This window comes from Corythoichthys intestinalis, chromosome 10, assembly GCF_030265065.1.
Source record: "Corythoichthys intestinalis isolate RoL2023-P3 chromosome 10, ASM3026506v1, whole genome shotgun sequence".
In the NCBI taxonomy this organism is placed as follows: domain Eukaryota; kingdom Metazoa; phylum Chordata; class Actinopteri; order Syngnathiformes; family Syngnathidae; genus Corythoichthys; species Corythoichthys intestinalis.
Genome location: NC_080404.1, coordinates 46,619,958 through 46,628,868, shown reverse-complemented (window position 1 = coordinate 46,628,868; position 8,911 = coordinate 46,619,958).

Sequence of the window (8,911 nt, the reverse complement as noted above, 5' to 3'; positions counted from 1 at the left end):
CCCTACATTCTGTCTTTCATGGTTGAGGTTTACCTGACAATTACAGGCCTCTCTAATGTTTTCAAGTAGGATAACTTGCACAATTGGTGGCTGATTAAATACTTACTTGCCCCACTGTACTTCATCACCCCAAGCGTCCATTGCGTACATAAAACATGGCGCCCTTAGTAGGTCAAAACATGTACTAAATATTATAGATGTTTCAATCAATGGCAATATTTTATGTATTTCTAATGACATATTCTAGTAAAAAAATAATAATAATAAAAGACAATTGTGGCTTACTAAAGTCTACACGTCTTTTAGTCCGAGGTTCACTTTAAAAGAAATAAATCCTCACTAGTGTGGTTGGGTTGCAATCAAACAACACAGGAAGATGTAATGAAATTAATCTGAAAACAAAATAAACAGGGCTTTTTTCACATTAGGATTGCAAAAGGTTCTGCAAGCCTCTCTTTTTTAGAGGGTGATTTTCTTACTAGCATGTCAACATCTGGAAATGAGCAAAAAACAAATGCATCATGATCAAGCCGAGTTCATCCTGTATTACTTTATAATCTTGTGTCTCATTTTCATTGATGATCAAAATGTAGAGAAATATTATTGCTATCGATACTATACATATAATAAGTCAACAATTGTAAACTGTACCATTTTATAAATATATACGATAAATTATTATTTTTGCCTTCTGATTATATGATGTTGCTAGAACTAATATATATAAATTGTAGGTAGGAAACAATAAAGTGGCTTTAGATAAATGACTGTTTACTGTGTGATTTTCCTATACTGTTACTGTATTGCTTTTTCTCATTAATATGTTTATTTAAAATGGAAGTCATGAATGATTACTCATATAAAAATTTAAAGTACATAAAAATATCAAATGACAGTGTGAGTAAACAACATTGCTGCAAAGAACAACAAACAATGCACCGAAGAAGATGATGCCTCCAAAATACTGTATGAGATTCATGTCTGCCTGCAGCTGGTGTGTGGGTGGAATATGTTGGTTTTCTAGCTACAGCTTTTATGAACCAGAGGATGTTTTGGACCACACGACTGTTGTACATAAACAGATCAAATTTCCATCACTCTCATTGGAAAACTACAAAGGTACTCAAACCTCTGCCGAGATGAAAACATTGCGACTGGTACCTCAACACAAAAGGGCGCATGGATGAGAGCAGCTTTGATCATTTGCTACACATTAATTATAAAATCGGCTTCACTATAAAATGATTAAATGAAGATATTATTATGAATTGAAGCAAAACAAATGAGTTTAAAGAATAGAATGGAGTAGTTGAGCTTTATTATACAGTGGGGCAAATAAGTGTTTAGTCAACCACCAATTGTGCAAGTTGAAACTTGAAAAGATTAGAGAGACCTGTAATTGTCAACATGGGTAAACCTCAACCATTAGTGACAGAATGTGGAAAAAAACAGAAAATCACATTGTTTGATTTTTAGAGAATTTATTTCCAAATTAGAGTGGAAAATAAGTGTTTGGTCACCTACAAACAAGCAAGATTTCTGGCTGTCAAAGAGGTCTAACGAGGCTCCACTCGTTACCTGTATTAATGGCACCTGTTTTAACTCATTATCGGTATAAAAGACACCTGTCCACAATCTCTGTCAGTCACACTCCAAACTCCACTATGGCCAAGACCAAAGAGCTGTCGAAGGACACCAGAGACAAAATTGTAGACCTGCACAAGGCTGGGAAGATTGAATCTGCAACAGGTAAAACGCTTGGTGTAAAGAAATCAACTGTGGGAGCAATTATTAGAAAATGGAAGACATACAAGACCACTGATAATCTATCTCGATCTGGGGCTCTATGCAAGATCTCACCCCGTGGCGTCAAAATGATAACAAGAGCGGTGAGCAAAAATCCCAGAACCACACAGGGGGCAGAGAGCTGGGACCACAGTAACAAAGGCTACTAACAGTAACACAATGTGCCGCCAGGGACTCAAATCCTGCACTGCCAGACGTGTCCCCCTGCTGAAGAAAGTACATGTCCAGGCCCGTCTGCGGTTCGCTAGAGAGCATTTGGATGATCCAGAAGAGGACTGGGAGAATGTGTTATGGTCAGATGAAACCAAAATAGAACCTTTTTGGTAGAAACACAGGTTCGCGTGTTTGGAGGAGAAAGAATACTGAATTGCATCTGAAGAACACCATACCCACTGTGCATGGGGGTGGAAACATCATGCTTTGGGGCTGTTTTTCTGCAAAGGGACCAGGACGACTGATCTGTGTAAAGGAAAGAATGAATGGGGCCATGTATCGAGAGATTTTGAGTGAAAATCTCCTTCCATCAGCAAGGGCATTGAAGATGAGACGTGACATGATTTGCAAATAAATTCTTTAAAAATCAAGCAATGTGATTTTTTTTTTTTTTTTTTTTTCCCACATTCTGTCTCTCATGGTTGAGGTTTAGCCATGTTGACAATTACAGGCCTCTCTAATATTTTCAAGTAGGAAAACTTGCACAATTGGTGGTTGACTAGATACTTATTTGCCCCACTGTGGGGCGTGCAATATTATTCGGCCCCTTTACTTTCAGTGCAGCAAACTCACTCCAGAAGTTCAGTGAGGCTCTCTGAATGATCCAATGTTGTCCTAAATGACCGATGATGATAAATAGAATCCACCTGTGTGTAATCAAGTCTCCGTATAAATGCACCTGCTCTGTCATAGTCTCAGGGTTCTGTTTAAAGTGCAGAGAGCATTATGAAAACCAAGGAACACACCAGGCAGGTCCGAGATACTGTTGTGGAGAGGTTTAAAGCCGGATTTGGATACAAAAAGATTTCCCAAGCTTTAAACATCTCAAGGAGCACTGTGCAAGCCATCATATTGAAATGGAAGGAGCATCAGACCACTGCAAATCTACCAAGACCCGGCCGTCCTTCCAAACTTTCTCCTCAAACAAGGAGAAAACTGATCAGAGATGCAGCCAAGAGGCCCATGATCACTCTGGATGAACTGCAGAGATCTACAGCTGAGGTGGGAGAGTCTGTCCATAGGACAACAATCAGTCGTACACTGCACAAATCTGGCCTTTATGGAAGAGTGGCAAGATTAAAGCCATTTCTCAAAGATATCCATAAAAAGTCTCATTTAAAGTTTGCCACAAGCCACCTGGGAGACACACCAAACATGTGGAAGAAGGTGGTCTGGTCAGATGAAACCAAAATGGAACTTTTTGGCCACAATGCAAAACAATATGTTTGGGGTAAAAGCAACACAGCTCATCACCCTGAACACACCATCCCCACTGTCAAACATGGTGGTGGCAGCATCATGGTTTGGGCCTGCTTTTCTTCAGCAGGGACAGGGAAGATGGTTAAAATTGACGAGAAGATGGATGCAGCCAAATACAGGAACATTCTGGAAGAAAACCTGTTGGTATCTGCACAAGACCTGAGACTGGGACGGAGATTTATCTTCCAACAGGACAATGATCCAAAACATAAAGCCAAATCTACAATGGAATGGTTCAAAAATAAACGTATCCAGGTGTTAGAATGGCCAAGTCAAAGTCCAGACCTGAATCCAATCGAGAATCTGTGGAAAGAGCTGAAGACTGCTGTTCACAAACACTCTCCATCCAACCTCACTGAGCTCGAGCTGTTTTGCAAGGAAGAATGGGCAAGAATGTCAGTCTCTCGATGTGCAAAACTGATAGAAACATACCCCGAGCGACTTGCAGCTGTAATTGGAGCAAAAGGTGGCGCTACAAAGTATTAACGCAAGGGGGCCGAATAATATTGCACGCCCCACTTTTCAGTTTTTTATTTGTTAAAAAAGTTTAAATTATCCAATGAATTTTGTTCCACTTCACGATTGTGTCCCACTTGTTGTTGATTCTTGACAAAAAATAAAAATTTTATATCTTTATGTTTGAAGCCTGAAATGTGGCGAAAGGTTGCAAGGTTCAAGGGGGCCGAATACTTTTGCAAGGCACTGTATGTGTAGTTAAAAGAGTCTAGACCACATTGATCAAAAGTTAAACGTCTTTGGAACTTGATAAATTTCCAGCTTGATAGATATCTGGTGACCGTAATTTCTATCGTATTACCTCATTGCAGAGTAGTTTTTGTCAACAATGACGATAACGAAAATATTTCGCCGACGAACAATTTTTTCATGATGATGACGAGTTAAAAATGTGTCTTGGGAGACTTGAAACATTCCGATAGCTATGCCAGTTTCCATCTGAGGAGGTGAAAATCCGCCACAGTTTCTGTCATAAGTTCACATGGCGTGACATTTTGTTATCATATGCAGTTAGCATTAGTGTTTCACCGATTCCATTTTCTGGCCCCGATACCGATACTTGGCTGTGCATTATCGGCCGATACCATACCGGTACCACTCTGTTTGAAAATTTTAAAGTGAATCCAGTAGAACTTTTTATTGCATACCTGGTATGTGTGATTCAGAGATTAATTTGTCATTGACACCAGCTCTCACAAGATGACAACAAATAAAACGAAATTCCGTTCGATGAGTGGGCATCGGGCCGCTGCAGACTTTGTTCCGCGCCGCCACTTCTCTCTCTTGTTCCGAAATTACAGAGCAAGTTACAAGTAAACACACATATATCATACAACATAGCAGGGATATGACACGACGCACAGGTCACGTGCAGGGATTTTTTTGTAAGAAAAAAAAGGAAAACTGGAGGGTGGGGCAGAGATAGCAAGAAAGGCAGTAGCGGACTGGAGGGGGGGAGGATGTGTGTGAGTGTGTGTATGCCCAAGTACATCAGTATTTGTGCGTGTGTGTAAACAAAATAAGAGTCGTCGGGCCCTGCGACCGGCCTTGGGAAGAGAATCAAGGGTAACAGATAGGGCCATCTCTACGGCTCTCTCCAGGAGAAGGGAGGGTTAGGATAAGGGTGATTCAGGAAGGGAAAGGAAAATTGTAATCAAATTAAGCCGAATAATAAAAAAAACTTTCAGAAGTTTACAGACGAAAACATTTCGAGGAACTGTCGACTCAAACTCGACGAAGATAAACACATTTTGAAATGACCAAAATACGACTAAGACTAATAAGCATTTTCGTCCAAAAGACAAACAAAAATTAAAAAGGCTGCTAAAAGCAACACTGACTCATTGGTTGCCACCGACACCAATAGACGTCCAGTCCATTTCGACTGGGAGTTTGGCAGTGATCGTTTGATGCTGGTGAACTATGCTGTATTTCCCTTTATGTTGCAGCCTTCTAGTATGGGCTGAAAGTTAATTAAAAAAAAAAAAAAAAAAAGGCTTCTCAGTGCCATATTGTACAGTATAATGCGTTTACGGTAATATGATTCAAAGGGCAACACAAAAATAACAATTTAGGTAATTAGATTAACTTTATCCGTCGCAAATATGACCATTTTCTTGCCAAACTACAAATTACGGTCACAATGTGCTCTTCTGTCCCTGTTTCTCTTTGTTCTGAATGGTCAGCCAGAAGTGGGAAATGGGCAACGAGGCAGATACTCAAGCTACGTGTGGCCAGAATCAATTGCACGAGTCGCTCACATCCCTAGCAAAAAAAAAAAAAAAAAAAAAAAAAAGCATGCGAGCATGCACCCACGCAAGCACACACATGCACCTTTCTGCCTCATTGACTGCACTTGCTGTTACATAATAGATTACTGAGCCATGATCATCTGCTGGCAACATCAAAATGCAGCCTGTTCGCTTGATTTTAGTAGGGTGTCGTGTATGAAGTCAAATATAAGGCCTGCGGGCTGCCACAAGGGGGTTCAATTCTGAGTTCTTCTGTCTATCAGGCACATTTTAGTTAATATGTATAGAATCAAAATCATACAGCATAAGATGCATTTGGACATGAATGTAAAATTTTAAATTATTTATAGAATATACAATGGATACGCTTACATGAACATCCATCCATCCATTATATATCACTTAGTCTGGGATTGGGTCACGGGGGCAGCAGCAGGGAAGCCCAGACTTCCCTCTCCCCAGCCACTTCATCCAGGTCCTCTGGCGGGATCCCAAGGCATTCCCAGGCCAGCCAAAAGAAAGTCTCTCCAGCGTGTCTTGGGTCATCCCTGGAGCCTCCTTCCAGTGGGAAATGCCCAGAACACCTCTCCCGGGAGATGTCCAGGAAGCATCTGAACCAGATGCCCGAACCACCTCAGCTGGTTCCTCTCGGCTCAGAGGAGTTGCGGCTCAACCAACAGGAGAACCGGTGTGATTTTCAAAATAAAGTAGGTAAATGAACAATTTGTATTTGATGTGCTATTTCAGACGGCATATGGCAAATAGTGCATAATAATGAGCTAGAAATATTCATTTAGACGTCATATTAAATCATACAAATTATAAACGAGAATGTATTCTTAAATCTTAAAAAAAAAAACATCTCATTGCCAAGGGGTGACGGCTTTTATTTTGGTGTGGCGATGTGCCACAATCTATTATATTTAGGGGAAACCCTGAATGGAATATATTACAAAACTGAAAGCTCTTAATCATGCAAGAATCCCATTTATCCAAATCCTATGTGAAATATCTTACTAGTTCAAACTTTAACTTAATGTATTCAGCTAGCTATAACAGCGGACAAACAGGAGAATCAATATTAATTAATTCATTCATTCATTTGTTTACATTTCTAAATGCAATAGCAGACCCTGAAGGCAGATACATAATATTACAATCCACTATTAGAAACAAGGGTTAGGGTTATGATTTAGGGCTTTGTAACAGAACAACCTGACCAGCAGCAGAATGAGACAAAATCATGCTAGTTCAGGGGTGGGCAAACCGGTCCTCGAGGGCCGCAGTGGGTCCTGTTCTTTGTTCCAACTGACCCACCACAGATAGTTTAACCAATGTTTCAGCAGAAATGAGAAGCACCTGACAACAATCGACTGATTGCCCTTGTAAAACAGCAGATTGGTGAAAAGGTGTCCTCTTAATGGGTTGCAACAAAAACCCTCACCCACTGCGGCCCTTTGTGGAATAGTTTGCCCACCCCTGTGCTAGTTCATGATCATTGATCATTTCACATGACGACTGGGCTGTTGATCGTCTTTGTTGATCGGCAAACCGCCCGGCGGAGACCAATTTACAGTTCGTTCTCCTGCTACTAGGGACAGGAGAGCTCGCCGGGGAAGCAGCTGGGCAATGACCGCTGAACAAACTGGCCGACGTTGGAGGAGCGTGTAGCAGCCAAATGATCAACACTAATATGGCAAAATAATGCTTTACAACACGGCAAAGTTGTAAACAGCGACAGTGGAGAAGGGCGGCTGCAGTTGTTGTGCAGCTAACATGTGCATGTGTATGAGGAGAGCTTTTTACATGCCCATCCATGATCAAACGTAAGTAGTCCTTAATTTAAAGAAAGTTTGTAGTGTTTACTTTGTAATCGATGTATTCGCGGCTATTTTTAACTCAAAGTTGCAATTTCTGATCGTTCGAAAAATTGAACAGAACACTGGGCACATGAAGAGGGGAATAAACCGAGTATAGTGCTCTCCCGGCGGGGGGATGTGCGACAAACCGCCGGGCGTCGGCCGAGGGGACAAGGAGCATATCAGCCACAAAATGCAAGCCACCTACATATTCAAATGATCCCAGTATTTGACATAATACAAAACACGATATTTACTCACTTCCTCGTAAGTCCCATGGTCCCACAGTAGTAGGGCTTGTTTTGGCCAATATCCACCGGTGAATGGGAACCTTTTGAAACCCCAAAAAGGCGCAAACGCCTCTCCCTCGTACAGTAAGATTTTTCTGCAGCCATTTGGCTGGCATGATGCGAAAAATAAATGTATTAATCTGCTAAATCAGCTGAATCCTTAGTCCTTCTCATACAGCAGTACGGTTGTATAGTGAAGAGGACTCCTTCTTCCATACACGTCACAGCGCCCTCTTTCTCAACTTGAGACTGTTGCCGGAAGTCACTCATTTTCATGGCGCGGGATTAAAAAAACTAAATAAATATAGCCATCGCTTCCACACACATCCAAGCGGTACATTTCATTCAGGAGCATATAATACCGCATGTATTATGAAATAAACATGCTTTTTCGTGTCACAGGCACTTAAGGTGTCAAATTCACCTTTGGTAGGACGTTTCAGATGCGCAGAGTTAGAGTCATCTGAACATCACTACAAAACAATTGTGCGATGACCGCGGATATAGAGTAGATATGTATGTCATAGATTAAACAATAAAAATATTCTTTTTTTGGATGATCATGGTCAATTTGAATTATTATTTTGCAAAATAATAGGGACAATTTGATTATTTTTGTTATAATTTTATATTTTTATATAGTTATTTTATATGTTATAAATTTATAAGTTTGTGTCAGGATGACACTTTCAAGCTAAACCCTCTGCCATCAATGGTTGAAATCAAATGATGATCATAACCAATGTCAATGAGGCTGGACATAAAGCATAGAGTTGACAAGTGATCGTAATAATTTAGCCACCTAGATGATTAAATTGCGACACATCAATAACATGACATAATTTGCAAATTGCAATTGACGACTACATGAAATGACGACACTGTGGAGCAAAGCCTCATTTCTAAAAACATTTCTCCTCCTATGTTAACTCATCACGTGATTTCTGTTCAGTGGAGCTAACATTTAAACAAACGAGTTATGATTGAGTACCAAAACGGTTGCAAATAAACCATTGTGTAATTATAAAATATTATTTAGTACTATAACACAAATTCATGTTAACTAAAAATGTAAATTAACAGTATAAAATAAAAGTTGCAAGTTCTAAGTGAATGAAACCCCTACGAACACGTGATTTGTTTGTTCAGCACCAAGACAGATGAGAGCACATTGTTCTTGTCCCTGTACAACTATTGACATAACAAAAGCTATTTG